Source organism: Pinus tabuliformis, chromosome 9 (genome assembly GCF_031772625.1).
Source record: "Pinus tabuliformis cultivar Carrire ecotype Pingquan chromosome 9, CPIR1, whole genome shotgun sequence".
NCBI classification, from domain to species: domain Eukaryota; kingdom Viridiplantae; phylum Streptophyta; class Pinopsida; order Pinales; family Pinaceae; genus Pinus; species Pinus tabuliformis.
The window spans coordinates 1,571,459,035-1,571,476,206 of NC_142307.1; positions in this window are offsets into that span (position 1 = coordinate 1,571,459,035).

Sequence of the window (17,172 nt, forward strand, 5' to 3'; positions counted from 1 at the left end):
ATTACCAAAACATAAAATTACATCAATAAAACTTCCACAAGTCTGGAGCTCGAAAATAACTTAGAGTTTTACAACAAAAATTTGAATCCTAATGAGGCTCTAGGCCTCTCTACTTATACAGTCCCCAGCAACTTCCTCAAAATTAGGGAGTCTCAACTCCCAAACTCGAGATAAACTAGCTCTTTGTCTCTCACTTGCTTGGATACCTTCTAATCTTCATGACTTGGCTTCTTGCACTCCGAGCTGGTGTGATAAATGGAGGAATATTCGAATGGGGGAGAAGTAAATGAGGAGGATTTACCTCCTACAATCCCTCTCCCTTGTCCCATTTGATTTTTAACCTTAGTCTTTGCCAAAATTCCTTGATTTTCTCCTTCAATCCTGTATTCAATGCATATTAGTGCACTAGGCATAATATCCAACTCTAACTCATCTCATAAACAAAATATAATAAGAAACATGTAATAAGCTATGAGGTGAATTAAGGCCCATATAATTACGCAATGATGAGGCTCATCATCACCCCCCTACTGAAAGTGTTGTTCATCCTCTGAGAAACTCAATCAATATCCATATCCTTCATAGCTCTAGTGGCCTCCCTGACATCCCATGCCTCTACTGTGGTTTCTTCTTCTTGCTCATAGAAGCCTACTTTCTTTTCTACCTCCCCCCACTGCCTTTTTTCTTCTTCTTCCTTCCTTCCTTATAGAATTCTTAAGAGTAGTGGTGGATTCAGTTTCAGGCCAATCCAATTGACTTTCAGCCTTTGCATAGATTGCTTGTACATGGGTGTCCTGTTCAGTGCTTCTCTCAATCTTTGAGGAGAGTGGTACTCTCTTATCTTTAAGCTGTATGGCAATGTGTTCCATCTCCTTAGGCAAGCATGTATTCTATCATCCCCTAACAACCTGAACATGTCCTCAAAATGTGAAATTGCTTGCTCTTGGGTAGCAAGATACCTGGGTGCAAGCTGAGGGTCATTTGCAATCAAATTATGTGTACTGATGAGGGCCATTGGATTTGATTGTTCAACTCTGATAATAAGAGGTTTAATTTTTTCTCTTGCCAATATCTTCTTCATCTCTATAGCCCTTGATTCCTCATGGTTCATCCATGATGCCAAAGCCATCAACTGTAAATATCCTAGCTTAGCATTAGGGTCCCATACATTCATTTTTTTTAAGGCCATGTTATGCAAATAAAACTCAGACATCTTGGCCCTATCTTCTAGTGTGCTCTGATCACAAAGATCAATGAACTGCCTATAGTCCTGAAATGGCATGGTGCCTCTTTGTGCTAGGGTCTTGATCTGGAACTGCAGCCACTGTTCCTTGAGGTATAGGGCATAGGATTTAGTTGGCATCCTACACTGGATTGCTTCCAAAGAGAGATTGGCCATACATGCCAATTGATTCTCTCTTTCTTGCAGTTGTCCTCTTAACCACACATTTTCTGTTTCTAGCTGATTCTTCATTATGGCTTCTTTGTCTCTCAATCAACTTAGCTCTTTGCCCATCTCCTTGAGCTTCTCCTCCATGTGCCCAGTGTCTTCCACCCCCTTAGATTTTACAATCTACATCCATCGATGAGTTATGGCTCTCTCCTTCTCAAGCTTGAAGAATAGTGGAATAGCAAATTTTTAAGGAATGACCCTACCTCCTCTAATAAACTTGTAGTAGGATTCAAGGTTAGGCTGGGGGCTAGGTTCTTTTAACTATGGGTCCTCTTCTTTAGTTTCTTACTACTATCCTCCCTCATTTTCCAATTTTTGTGTCTCTTATAGGTTCAATAGAGTATCCTGTAGGACTGCTTCAACTTCCTGTAGATTCTGCTGTGTATCCTGTAGGATTTCTTTTCCCTTGGAGGAGGTGGATCTAGTCATAGGCCTTCTCACATAGGTGATAGGAGACTTAGGAGAAGGCATTTTCTCCTGTTTTTTAGGTGAGTCCTCAATCACAATGGGAATTTTGGTTGGTGTTTGGGGTTTCCTTGCCTTATTCTCGGTATTTTCCTTGTAGTGAAATATAAGGGGGTTTGCCTCTGTGTTTTGCCTTTTTTCTTGATGGGGGTGCTAAGAGAAGTGAGGGCAGTTGTTGCCTCTCTCTCAATGGGTTCTGGAGACACCCTAGGTTACTCCTCCTTGTCTTCTGCCCCCTCTTTCCATTGCTTTTTTCACCTATGTCTTTCCTTTCTTCTTCCTCTTGTGGATCCTCATCTTCTTTATCAATTTCCTCCTTAACATCCTCCTCTGTTTCTTCATCATCCTCCTTCTCTTTCTCCTCTTCTTCTTCATCTTCCACATTTTTTTATATTTCATCATCTTCTTCATCCATCTCATTTTCTTCTGTTTCATCTTCTTATTCATCCATCTCATCTTCATCTCTTTTTGCTTCTTCTTCTTCCTACTCTACTTCTTCTTCCTCTGCTTCACTCTCTTCCTCATCCTTTCCACTGATAATAGGACTAACATCATATGTGAGAGCTTTTATGTCCTCCTCTGCCTGCATGTCTCTGAAAACTTACCATTGTATTGGAATTTTGAGGTTTTGGAGGGCATCTTCTATAAGGATTCTAATTAACCCATGGTGAGCTAACTATTGGGAATTTCCCTCTTTCACCTTGATGCTTGTGTCTATCAGTGATTGCAGTAGGAAGTATGGTATGTTGAGCCTGTGGTGAGGGGGTGTTTTTGCTCCAAATCTCAACTCTTCAAGAAGCCTAAAATGATAGCCATATACCACACTATACCTACCCTCACATGATATGTATTTGATAAGTTGGTAGCTCACCTCATTCTAGGGATATGGTAGACTTGCTCTCCTTACTCCATTCTTGTCCTCAATGGGTTCCTCACCTTCTAAAAAGAATTTCCTTTTGGCAATCTGGCTATCTCCTTTGTCTTCCTTCCTCCATGGTACTCCTAGGGGAAGTGTGGTAACTCTGCTGATGAGTTCAGGGGTGAGCTCTATGGAGAGGCCTCTTACCACAATAGTGGCATGGACTCTGGTAAGTGGAATGAGGGAGAGAGAAAAATCTCGGGCCACCTCATCATCATACCCCCTTAATTTTTCGAAATACCCCATCCAATTATGCCTTGTGAAGATTTCTAGCACCTGAGGGTGTTGTTGGATTCTCACAGTGTTAATGGGCTCCCTTCTATTAAACCCTCCTGTCATCTTGGTTGGTGAAGTTTGAGGAGATGAGATGGTTGATACAATTTTCAAATGCAGAAGTAAAAAACTGAAATGACTGTGTGGACAATTCTCTTGCACAACTGCCAAATTCACTCAAACTGGAGGATTTTTTGTTCAATTTACTTGGAAATAGGGATGTAATTATAAATCCTACCTCGTCATAGTGTTTGTTGTGTCCAACCCCTGTGTTTTCCCCTTTGAAACCCCTCTCGGCCTATCCTATATACTGCTTCTGTGTATCTTGTAGGAATCTTGTGTGCAATCCTGTAGGAATTTCTGTGTAGAAAAATGATGGAGTTTTCCTTTCTGTAGGTTGCCTGGTATGTGAGTGACTTGTGAGAGCGATTCTTGAGGAAATGAATGCATGAATGCATGGGGACGACGATTATTTCCTCTTATGGTCATTTGGGGCGAGGTAGTGTGCTGGCAACCGAGGTACGGTTTCAATTTTTGGACTATTGGACCCCACTACCACCTCATCATTCCCCACTCCTCGTAATCAACTCCCACTTTATGCTTCCATAGCCTTAACTGATTTTGTCCTTCTCCTTTCTGTTTTTGAGTTGACTGCTTCCACGTGTGAGAGGACAAATTGTTTTGTCTTTGTTGACTGATTGAGGATGGCCAAGTTAACTAGCCACCTTTCGATTATAAACCAACTTACTCATAACCTTTACATATTTTGACTACATTATGCACATGAGAGAGTGAGCGGGATACTTACCTGTGGTGCTAATACCTTGCTGCAGTTGTTGAAGACTGGAGGTGCTTACTGTGTGTATTGGCTACATGCTATTCTTCTTCCCTTTTTTGTTGTTGTTCTCTAATGATTCTTTTGTTGTGCAGGTACCTGGTGTTGAAGATGATGGTGTTGCTACTGCTTTGGAGTTCCTTCTACTCTTGGATCATCATGCTAGAAGCTTTTTGTTCTTATGATTTGTATTATGTGGGATAGGCTGCTACAGGATTTCCTACAGGATGTCCTGTAGCTGCTTCTCCCTCAGAACTCTTAATCATACATTCTGTTGGGATTTTGAGGATGGTGACATGGATGGAGAGGGAGACTAGGAGTGTGGAGAATGAGGAATACTCAGGTGATGCTCCCTATTTCTCTTTGTTTCCTTCTTTTTTCGAAGACTGATTTTTTTTTTTGAAACTAATTTTTTTTATGGTGAATGCAGGGGTGATGAAGGTGGACATAGGTATGGTAATGGAATGATGATATAAGGGTGTTATTTTATTGACATAGAAGGTCATTTTTTCACCCTAGGGTCATAACCTGTAGGATTTCTAGGTCGCTGTAATTCCTACAGGATCATCCTGTAGGTTTTTAGGGGATCCTGTAGGTTTACAAGGGATCCTGTAGAAAACACAGTCCCCTTGTAAATTGAAGCAAAGGAGTGGAAAAAATGAAAGAAATGGTGGAGTGATGAATGACAATGAGTGGAAAAATAAAAATGTGAGTGAAATAGGTCTCTTTGTGATCCTCCTTTGCTCTCTGATCATCCTTCTTGCTGACCTGCAAAATAGAAATTTTCATGATTTTTCTCCTTTTCCTCGTTTTTTTTTTTTTTTTGAAAACAACTAGGCTGCCTATGAGAGGTTTTCATCCTAGTTGTTTGCCCTGGGTGCCTCAAGAGAGGTTTTCACCCAGGGATATTTTTATTCTCAATTTTTTTTATTGACACCATTGGGCCGCCCCAAGAGGTTTTCAACTCGATAGTGGGACTCAGGCACCTCATGGAGGTTTTCACCTGAGTCCTTATTCTTTTTTCTTTTGTTTCTCAGTGATTTGATGAGGTAGGAGCTGAAACTTGCTCCACTACCATCACTATTTTATTGATACCATCAATGAACTCTTGTTTTGACCATGGTCACTTGTAAATTTTCACTCGGTGTCCATTAACAAGTAAAGGAGTGGCCTCTTCATTTATGGTTTTGATCTATACTGAACCATTATCATGGCATGTTTCTACAACATAAGGTCCTAGCCATCTTATCCTTAACTTTCCCTTGAAGTATTTATACCCAGAATCATATAAAAAATCCTAATCACCTTCTTGAAATTAATTTTCCCTGATGTTCTTATCATGCCAGATCTTCCTCTGAAGTTGAATTACCTCTTTATATAGGAGGGTTTGCATTCTGAACTCATCTAAACCATTCAACTGGATCAATCTCTCTTTTTGTGCACTACTAAGGTCTAGATCTAGTTGGGCTGCCATCCTTAATGTGTTATACTCAAATTCAATGGATAGTAGGGAATTTTTGTCATAGACCAGCCCATAGGGTGTGAATCCAGTGGTGGTCTTCTAGGTGGTATTATAGGCCTAGGTGGCCTCAACTAGTCTATCTTCCCAATCCTTCCTGCTGTTGCTTACCACTTTGGTCAAGATGCCCTGCAACACTCTATTGGTCACCTCCTCTTAGGAGTGGAAGTTATGTGCGTGACCTTATGCTGGCTGAGCAAGTCTTCAATCATGTTGGAGGTAAACTGGCTACCTTGGTCAGTGACCAACTCTCTAAGGTACCCAGATTCGTAGAATACATTCTCCCTTAGGAACTCAACTACCTTCTCCTTTGTTGTTGCTTTAATTGCCTTGGTTTCAGCCCACTTTGTCAGATAGTCAGTGCACACAATGATATACTGTTTTTTTTGGGAAGGAGGGTCAATAGGTCCAATGAAGTCCATGCTCCACTTGTCAAATGGCTCGAAAGTCACTTGAGGTTGCAGAGGCATTTCATCTCTTGGAGTAGGCCTTCCCATCCTTTAGCACCGATCACACTGACTAGTATATCTTTTCATGTCCTGATAAAGAGTGGGCCAATAATAGCCTACTTGCAACACCTTGAATGCTATCCTCTTTGCTGCAAAGTGACCTCCACAAGGCCCATCATGATAGGTCAAAAGGATGTCAAAGACTTCCTCCTCTCAGACACACCTTCTCAAGATTTGATCTAGGCCAACATTGAAGAGATTTCCCCCAATCCAAATGAAGGGGGCGCTCTTCCTTACTATATTTCTTTTCTCTTTGGAGGAAAATTTCAGTGGGAACTGTGAAGATACCAAATAGTTTGCTATATCAACAAACCATGGAGAGAGAACTGAAATAACAAATAAGTGCTCATCCGGTAACTGGTCATCAACCATTCCTTCTTCACCTGTAGGAAAATTTAATCTGGACAAAAAGTCTGCAACAACATTTTCCTTACCAGGCTTATCAACAATAGTTAGATCAAACTACTGTAATAAAAGTAACCATCTTATAATCTGAGCATTCACATCTGGTTTATTCATTAAATATTTGATTGCAGCATGGTCAATATGTACAAATGTTTGATAGCCTGTAATATAATGCCTAAATTTGTTCAATGAATGCACAACAACCAAGAGTTCCTTTTCGATCACTGTGTAGTTCAGTTCAGCCTTTGACAGATTCTTACTGATAAAGTAGATAGCATAAGGAAAATTTTCATCTATCTGACCTAGGGCTGCTCCTATGGCTTTGTGTGAGGCATCAACATGAATATGAAAAGGAAGGGCCCAATTTGGGCCTCGGAGAATTGGTGCAATGGTTAACTTGTTCTTTAGGGTGTCTAAGGCCTCTTGACATCTTTTTGACCATATAAACTTAGAGTCCTTGGCCAAAAAACCAAATAAAGGAGAGGCCAACTTACTGAAGTCCTTTATGAACCTTTGGTAGTATCCAGCTAACCCTAGGAAACTTCTGACATCTCTCTGCTTTTGAGGAGGTGGGACCCTTTGGATGATAGCTATTTTGTTTGGGTCCACCTGCAGTCCTTGCTGAGATATTGAATGACCTAGCATGGTCCCTGTAGTCATCAAGAATTCACATTTTTCGGGACTGAGAGACAGGTTCATTTCAATGCATTTATGTAGTACTTTGCCTAGGTTGGACAGAGCCTCTTGAAAATCACAACCATAAGGTGTAAAATCATCCATATAAATTTTTACTACATCGTGGACTAACTCGACAAAAATACTCAAGACTGCTCTCTGGAAAGTGGCAGGATCATTGCATAGGAAAAAAGGAAGGACCCTATAGGCAAAAGTACCCCAAGGACAAGTGAAGGTGGTTTTATCTTGGTCTATCGGGCTATTCTAGATTTGGTTGTACCTACAGAATCCATCTAGGAAAGAGAGAAAAAAAATCCCTACCAGGCCATCTAGCACTTGGTCAATGAAAGGAAGAGGAAAATGGTCCTTCTTTGTGGCTTTGTTCAACTCCCTGTAATCAACACAAATCCTCAACATACCATTTTTCTTTGGAACTAACACCAAAGGAGAGACCCACTCACTGTCAGAGATAAGGTAAATGAATCCTGCATCTAATAGTTTTTGTAGTTCTTGTTTGACTATATCTTTAAGAGCTGGATTCATCCTCCTTTAGGGTTACTAGACTGGCTTGCAACCTTCTTTGATGTATATGTGGTGAGTACATAGTGAGGGGTGCACTCCCTTGATTTCTTTGTAACTCCAAGCGAAGGCATCTAGATGTTCCTTTAGCATGTTGCATAACTTCTCTTCTTGGAGAGCGAAAGAGATGGATTGATTTTCAAGGTTCTATCAGGGCCGAATTCTATGGTTTTGACATGGAGAGGGTTGGGATCATCCAAGCATAGGTCAATTGGATGATTGTTCTTGGTTTCCTTTACTACATCTTCTAAGGACAATTTACCAGGAGTTGGACTTTGGAGTAGGTTTTCAATCAAATCATCTTCATCCTTCTATCCTCCTCCCATGGTTGTTTATAAATTATAAAGTTGGGCGAAATAAACTTCATCTTCTTCCTCCTCCTCCAGCCATAAAGGTAGATCATGCTCTAGAGATGGATGAGTAGGAGGGTATAGGACTAACTTCTTAGACATATGCTCATTCTTGATGGTCATATTCCCAGCTTTGCAGCTGATGTAAGCATCGACAGTGGCCAACCAGGGTCTCCCAAGGATGAGAGGGTAACCAGTAATCTTAGCCTTAGGTTGGAGAACTAGGAAATCTACAGGGTACTCCCAAGAGTCAATGGAGACCATCACATCCTCCACAATCCCCTCAGGGGTCACTGTGGAGCAGTCTACAAGTTACAGAACTGTTGTGGTCTTCCTCAATGAACCTTGGAGGTTGAGCTTGAGCATGGTGTCCTTGGTCATCACATTAATGGCAGCCCCAAGATCGATCAAAGTGTGTGGGACAATGGTGCCATTGATGTGCACATCTACTACAGGGCTTCCAGGGTCCAAATACTTTGGATAGATTACCTGCCCCAGCATTAAGTCGAACAATTGTCCAATGACATTAATGGTAGGGGCATCTCTTCTTCGCCTCCCTGGATGCTTGAAGAACTTCTCCTTAATCAACTTATTGTAAATAGGCACATCTTTTATTTCTTGGAGAAGTGGAATCTTTACACATAAATTTTTCAATTCTCCCAGAAGTTCAGTCTCTTCTGGGGTAGGCTAGAGTGGTTAGGTTAATCTTTCAAGAAAGGGTGGATTTACTTTAAGAATGCTTTCCTCTCTTTCTTCCTCAACCTCCCTAGGTGGAGGTGGAGGTTGGTTATTCAGGAGAAATCTCCCAGATCTCAGGTTAATCTCTTGGATTTCCACATCATAGGCTAGATATGTTGTCTCTCCACTATATACTTGTTGAGCCTGTCTGTTGTTCGGGTTCAGATTTGGCTGGGAAGGCATCTGAGGTTGCTTTGGTGGAGCAGAGTGTAACAGTTGTGGTTGGGTAGGTGGTGGAGGCAATAAAGCTGGAACATTGTTGTATTGGGGCCTCCACCCCTGGGGTGGTGCATTCCATTGAGGTTGTGGCAGAGCATATGGTTGAAATGATTGGCTGGATGGCTAGGAGTGACACTGAGATGAAAAGGACCAAGGAGGAAGTGTAGACCAGGAAGGATGAGTAGGGGGTCCCCATGAAGGTATGGATGTGATTTGGTTGGGGTTGTAATATGCATGGGATGACCCTTGCATGCCCTGCTGGTATGGTCTAGACCCATCAGGTCTCCTTTGGTTTATGTAGCAGAGCTACTCCATGACCCCTTCAACTCCTTGATATACAGCTTTGAGTCCAGGCAAAGAAGGGCACTTGTCTGTGGAGTGGTCTTCTTCACAGATTGAGCAAATTTCAATAGAATTCAATGGACATTCATTCTTAGGGTGCCTCCTGGTGCATCTAGGACAGAAAATGGCCAAGGCTCTCTCTGCTTCCTCCTGATTTATCTTAATGTGTATAGTGTCTGTTTGTAAGGCAAGGGTAGCATGTTTCCAATTTCACCCTTGATGGATAAGTTGGAAGAGGATGTACTGACCATAGGGTGACTGCCCATACCCTTTTTCCTAGCTACCCTAGAATGGTTTCTAAAGACAGTCTTGATATCCTCATAGGGTAATTAGTAGATATATCGTCCTGCTAAAAAGTGTTGGGAATCCAAAAATCTTCCCTTACTCCACTAAGTAGGACCAGCTTGAGTCACTCAGGGTCAAGTGTGCACCTGGCCCTTTTGTAGCTAAGCTGGAATCTTTCTTCATAATCCTCTAAGGATTCATCATTGCCTATGGTCATCCTAAAAATTTCCTCTTTAGTATCCTTTGACCTACAGTAGTCTCAATACTTATTATTAAAGGCTTGCTGCATTTGAGCCCAAGTTGTGATGTTATCCCCAAGCAAACCCATGAACTAGCACAATGCTACATCCTTGAGGGTAGATGGAAATAGTTTTAATTTCTACTCATCATCTATATAGTCATAGGTTCGGCATATAACAAAAAACTCAAATAGGAAAGTGTCGGGATCTTCTATGGTCAAGCCATGGAAATGAGGTAGGGCAGAGGGGCTTATATTTTTCATCTTAGTGTCCCCATTGGTTTCCCTGATGGGGAGACACCCTCAACTCTCTCTCTATTCCCTCTGTCATTTCTGTTTTCAACCATTGGTTCAGTAGGAATGTGTTCTTCTTCTTCTTCTTCCCCATAGGTTCTTCAAATATGCTAGGTTGCCCACCTAAGGGTTCTCGCAGTTCACAACCACCGAAGAAGAGGGAAGGTTGGTTGTTTGATGCAGTAGGGGTATTTGGCAAAAAATTCCCTAAGTTATCCCTATTCCTATGAGGCATGAAAGGAAATGTTTTTGGTTTGGTTTTGTGTTTTTTTCAAACTTGGAAAGTACTTTGCAAAATTGAAATTGTTGATTAAATGAAAACTGTTGTCTGAATAGAAAAACTACTTGCTGAATTGAAATCTTGCTTGCAAAATGGAAAGGAAAGCAAAAAATGTAGAATGAAAAAGGAAGCAACTAAATTACTTTTGCAGAAATAAACTAATGGCAGAATATTAGAGACAAGAAATAGAAGAAAGAAGAAGTAATCACAATTTACTCAGACACGTCCCCAGCAACAGTGCCAAAAAGTGATGAGCGCCAGTATTGCAGCAAGAATGCTGCAACTCTTGGGCTACCAGCTTTACTTTATCAATCGGGGGTTCGTACAAACTTGGACGTGATAGTGCTGTATACACAAGTAAAAGTGATGGTTCTGCCTTTTGCCACTGTTCAACTAGTGAGAGATCGCTAGGGTTTTCAAGCCAGACTTCTATGGAGTTAGAAGAAGCTTGGTTTCTTGATGGAAGAAAGGGAAATCTACTCTAAGGGAGAGCTACTCTATTGCAATAATGAAAAAGACCGAAATTCAATGCTAAATCACACCATTTCCTAATTAACTGCCAAAAAAATATGCTTTGAAATAATGCTAAATTAACATGAACCAAATGCTACTATCTAACCATGGAAGTAAACAACATCAAACATCACTAATTTACAAGGAAAGGGATTGAAATAAATATGTTTTTGTCTTTTTTTCTTTTCATGCAAAATCAAGTATGCAAACTAATTTCTTTTGGTGATGTGGTAGGTGGATTAAGGATGTTGGAGGATGGATGGAAGGGTTAGGATATGTTTGGATGGTGTGGGAGACCCTTGGGTGACCTTTGGTGACTTCCTATAGGTTTTCCCTCAATTCGGCCTCAAAACAGGCCATTACAGGAAAACCTATAGGATGTACTAGAAACCTACAAGATTCCCTGTAAACCTACAGGATATAGCCAAGAGAAAAATGGGAGGTGTTGGAAGTGATGGAAGGATTAGGGAAGGTGGTAGATGGGTGGAATGAAGTGAGAAAAGGTCTAGGATCACTCAGAAGTCAACAATAAGGATAGAAGATGGTTGGATTCACTCAATGTGCTTGGAAGAATTTCTATGTAAAATGATGAAAACTAGTGAAGGAAATGGTGAAAACAAGGAATGACTATGGTGGATGAAGTGGAAGGTGGTTGCTAGCTATGAAGTCTTTGTCTACTCCTGAAGCACCTGCTCTGAATAAAACATGTGTAATTTCCAAAAAGCTATGTAAACAAGAAGCATTCTCATAAGCTAGAAAAGCAGAATTAATGACTCACTGCCTACATTATGCATGAGGAAAGTTGTTGAAAGGAATGAAAGAATGAATGAGATCTACTGCAAGAATGAAGATAGAAGAGATGGCAATGAAATCCTACTTTTCAAAACTGATCAAATGCTAACTTAAATACAGTAAACTCTAAAGCTCATACAAGAAATAGAAATCTATGTTTTTGGGGATACATAAGGGTCCCTTCCTCAAATCACGATCCCAAAGGGAGGAAATGAGGCGAAGAAACCTACTGACAGCCTTGTGGTGCTCCTTTTATCCCTGCTAACTTGTTACTAAAGTAAGGCACAAATGGAAGCAAACTAATAAACAACCAATCGAATCTACACTACTTGCAATGAAAAATACATCTAAAGACAAATTAACAATGAAGCTATGAGACTAATCTAAACATATAGATACAAGAAAAAGGAGCCTTGGCTGTTAGGGTTGGGCCCTAATCCAAGAGCTTCAACCCTCTGAGTTAACTCAGTGCTGGCTCAAAACAAAACTGATTCTTATTACCAAAACAGAAAATTACATCAATAAACATTCCACAAGTCTGGAGCTCGAAAATAACTTAGAGTTTTACAACAAAAATTCAAATCCTAATGAGGATCTAGGCCTCTCTACTTATACAACCGAAGTTCCCAATGAATTCCTTAAAATTAGGAAGGCTCGGATCCCAAACTCAAGATAAACTAGCTCTTTGTCTCTCACTTGCTTGGCTACCTTCTAATCCTCATGACTTGGTTGCTTGCACTCTGAGCTGGTGTGATAAATGGAGGAATATTCGAATGGGGGAGAAGTAAATGAGAAGGAGAACGACAGTCACGGTTTTTGTTAATATCACACATCCACTCTCTGTTGTATCATTTGTGATTACCCCTGCCATGCATAATGACTCAAAGGGGAGAGAAGGGTGTTGTTTTCATGTGCCTAGATCAGATCTATGCAGGAATGTGGTGACCCTTGAACATAACCTAATTCCTTATATGCTCTTCATCACAAAGGAAGTATTGGCAAGATTTGAAGCAAATCCCTCAGTTTTTTAAAAACATATTTTACCGGGAATGTCTCCTGTCGTTGATCTATTTTTCAAGCAACCAGATCTGGAAGCTCTCAATCCTCCATGCAATTTAAATTACCGAAATAGAGAAGAAGATGTAAATCAATGACACTTGCTCCACCTCTTGTTAGATCAATATTTTTATCCAAAAAATTAGGTGGATTCAATGGTTGGGACATCATTTATGCAGACATTTTTTCCACAGCAACCCCCTCCCATCATCTCTAATCGTTACCACAATATTTATCCGACCGACGATTGGCAAAATTGTCATGTATGGGATTCTAATTTGAGAACGAGTGAAAATGCGAAGTTGGGTTCCACGTTTTTGCTTTTTTTGAGAAAATAAATATCACTTTTAGAATTTCTTCAACTTTCAACAAGCCAAAGCAATTTTTCTATTCACAATTTCATTTTACAATAAAACCAAAACTTGTAGAAATTTTATTAGCTTTCTATTACTTATTTTTTGGAATTGTTTTATTCACATTTGATATGTCAACTTAGCAATTGTTCAACTGTGTGTTCTTTAAAAATCAATGGATTCATAAAAAGCCATGTTTTTTAGCACTAGTGTATTAATTGTTAACTTGACGTTTTTGAAAAAAATGTGTTGCAACAATCTAGATAGATTCTACTTCGATATCGTTATATTTACGAAATCAACTGATGCACATCATAATTACTAGATCTTTTTGAATTGAACCAATGTGAAAAAACTGCAGATTTCGAAGATGTTTAGCATAGTGTCAAGTTTCTCAACATATTAGTTATAAACTAAAAATATAGAAACTACCCATTACAGAAGACGGACCAACGTAATGAACTATAAATTTTTAATATTTTTTTATAGTGTATTTTGGAAGATACATAATTTTGATTTTACTGAATCATAATGACCTTGAGAGCTTTTTGTATACATTTTATTAGAAAATTAATTAAAATTAGCCAAATTCTATGAAATTTCATAAAATTTATATCTACTCAAAGTAGATTCAATTATGCAATTGCTGGTATTGGTTTCGAAAATAAATTCACCAAATTTGATGCATTTTAACAATTCTGAAGTTGGAGAAAGGTGATCAAAGCCGATTTGTTGCAGAGGTGATGGTTACAGTAGTTCAGCTGAACTAAAAACACATTCAGTCGAACTTGTGTTTGTTATTTATTCCTGTTAAAGTAAACGGAAAATTAATTCAGCTAAATTAATTTAAAAGTTCAGGAATTTTTTTTTTTAAAGTTCGACCGAAAATGGGTCAATATTTTCTGTCGTCTGCAAAAATGAAACGATGCGACCCTTGGAAAAAAATATTTCCCCAAAACAATATAAATAAATGGAGCCAAAACATTATTTTTGCACTCTTTCCTCATTTGGAGTGAACTTTTAAACTAAATTTTCTTAGCTAAATTTTTAAAGGAAATTTTTTGGGCTAAACTTTTAAAGTGAGTTTTTTGGGCTTAAATTTTTAAGTAAGCCTTTTGGGCTTAATTTTTAAAGTGAGATTTTTTGACTTAATTTTTAAAGTAAGTCTTTTGGGTTGAATTTTTTTTTTGGCTTAATTTTCAAAGTAAGTCTTTTGGGCTGAATTTTTAAAGTGTTTTTTTGGGCTTAATTTTTAAAGTGAGTTTTTTGGTCTAAATTTTGAAAGTGAGTTTTTTTTTGTAGGATTTTGAAATTGATTTTGTTAGGTTGGATTTTAAAAATCTACATAGATTGAATCATTACGGGAAATCAAAGAAATTGCAAGATAAAATATGATCGAATAAGAGACAATGAGGATCGTAGAGAATACGCGAGAAACTGTTGCAAAAGGAAGAAGAAAAAACACTTTAATATTGAAAGGGAAAATCAATCTTAACTAGAAGTTGAAGCGGGTATGTCATGTAGGAGCATCTGGACTTAGCCAACAATGTGATGGTTTGTTCACATGTTGTGGCTAAATGAGTTGAATTTCACTGACCTAAGTGGTTAAAAGTCAGTTTTGGTCGAGAGGGTTGGATCTCTCGAAAATGATCTGTAATTCATTATTGTAATCGTTAGGAAATTGTCTTATTTTAGACTAAGGGATAAAGTTTTGAGCATAGGTGTGTAATAGAGCTTGAAAATAAAGATTTGATTCTTAGATTGATTAAAAATATAGATCGAGTTGTTCGTACAGTTAGAATAGGATTTGATTCATAAAAAGAAGAAAATGTAATGAAGAAGGATTAGTTGAGATGATTGAGGATTGAGTAAGAGGCGAGAGTTGAGTGATAGATAGGTTTTGAGGTTGGAATAGAGGTCTGTAAAATTTATATAATTGAGCAAGAGGGCCAAGATTCTGTAATTATCATTATATTGAAGAAATTGATTCAGTGTGTGATTGCGTGTCAATTCTGGTGAAGACTCTAATTTACTTCTGTGAATCTGAGTTCTAAAGCGCATCCAGATATTTTCTCTATTTTTTGTATTTTAATTATAATCTCAGTGTTTATGTGTTAATCATGGTCATTAGTATTAAGGACGGGGGTAGGAGAGCACATAAAGGCTTGATCATGGTTGAAGGCCCGTACTCCATCCTAACCATCGATCTAATTTTCAACTACTTACGTCATAGTCAACAGCAGGGTTAGGCCTATTTTTAACCTGTGTGTTGGTTGTAGACGTGCAGGCCATAGGATTTTATGGCTTCTGTTATCCAATGGATATTGGGTTTTAAAGTGATCAGAGTTTAAGTCTAAACCTGGACCCGAACTTTTATATATCAAGGTTTATAAACCATATCGGCTTCGTGAGGCGGGTAAGTGTCGCGCAAGTTCCCTGTGCGATATCGCTGTCAACCGTTGGATGACTGTTGATTGCTAACCGTTGGATTATATTGCATCGAATCATTCAGGAATAAATGAACCTTGGCTGGGAGAAATTTCGATTTGTGATGTCACTGCCGATCATTAGATATGGAGATAGGAGATCAACGACACAAAGTGAAGCGCCTGTCTTCTAAAGGGAGAGTCAACACGGGAAGTCAACGCAGGATCGACTGTTGTTCAATTGTTGTTCAGTTGTTGTTCAATTGCTGTTCAGTTGCTGTTCAATTGACCTCCTGCGTCATTTTTGGTATCAGAGCACAGAGATTGAGTTTGACTGCAGTAAACATGCCACCAAGGAGAGGAGCTGGCATAGGTCGAGGAAGACCTGAAGCAAATGCAGTTTTACTGGAGGAGATCTGGAGTCTGCGTACAAGGATGGACATAATGGAGACTGCACAGAGGAGAACACCTGATGAAGGAGTTGACAGTGTTGCAGAAGAATCTTCTAAGGAAGAAGAAGAGGAGGAAAATGAAACTACCAAAGTTATCAAGATGTTGGCTAAAGTAGGTGGAAAACCAAAGGTGGAAATTCCTGTGTATGAAGGGAGTCTCAATGCAGAAGAGCTAATGGATTGGATCAGTTCATTGGACAAATATTTTGACTATGAAGAGGTTGATGACAAAAAGAAGGTGAAATTTGCAGTTACCAGATTGAAGGGTCATGCAGCTATTTGGTGGGATGAACTACAAACATCCAAAACAAGAAAAGGAAAGTCCAAGATCAAGCAACTGGAAAAAATGGTGAGTAAAATGAAAGCTAAATTTATGCCAAAATATTATCAGTTAAATCTTTTCAAATAGTTACAGAATTTAAGGCAAAAAGGAATGTATGTTAAAGAATACACAGAAGAGTTTTATAGATTGAGTATTAGAGCAGGACATGCAGAGGATGATATGGAGAAGGTAGCCAGATATATCAATGGCTTAAGATATGACATACAGGACGAGATTAGCTTGCTGAGTCTGAAGATCATTGAAGACGCTTATCAAGTAGGTTTAAAGGCAAAAGAGAAGATGTTGAGAAAACAAAATCAAAGGAATAGAGGGAAAAGTTCAGCAAGAGGTAGAGGAACTACCAGAGCAAGGTTTTAGCAACACCAGCATGAAGAAGGAAGCTCAAGTAGCAGACCACCACAGAGGGGAGATTTTAATAAAGGAAGATTTTCACCTAGAGGAAGAGGCCGAGGAAGAGATATTTGGTGTTACACATATGGAGAATGGGGACATGTGTCGTGGGACTGTCCTCATAACAAAAAAACAAGTTAGAGGAATGTGAATGTGGCTGAGGCAAAGCAAGAAACACCTCAAATTATAGAAACGGAAGAATGCCCTGAAGTAGGAGAATCCCTGTTGTTGAAAAGGGCATTGCTTAAGGCAGAGAAGGAAACTGAAGAACCACCCCAGAGGAAGAGTTTATTCAAAACTACATGCAAATCCAAAGGTAAATGTTGTAAAGTGATAACTGACAGTGGAAGCACTGATAACCTTGTTTCGACAGAGATGGTGGACAAGCTAGGATTAGTGAAGATAGTACACCCTACTCCTTACAAAGTGTCATGGTTGCAGAAAGGACATCAGCTTATTATGACAGAAC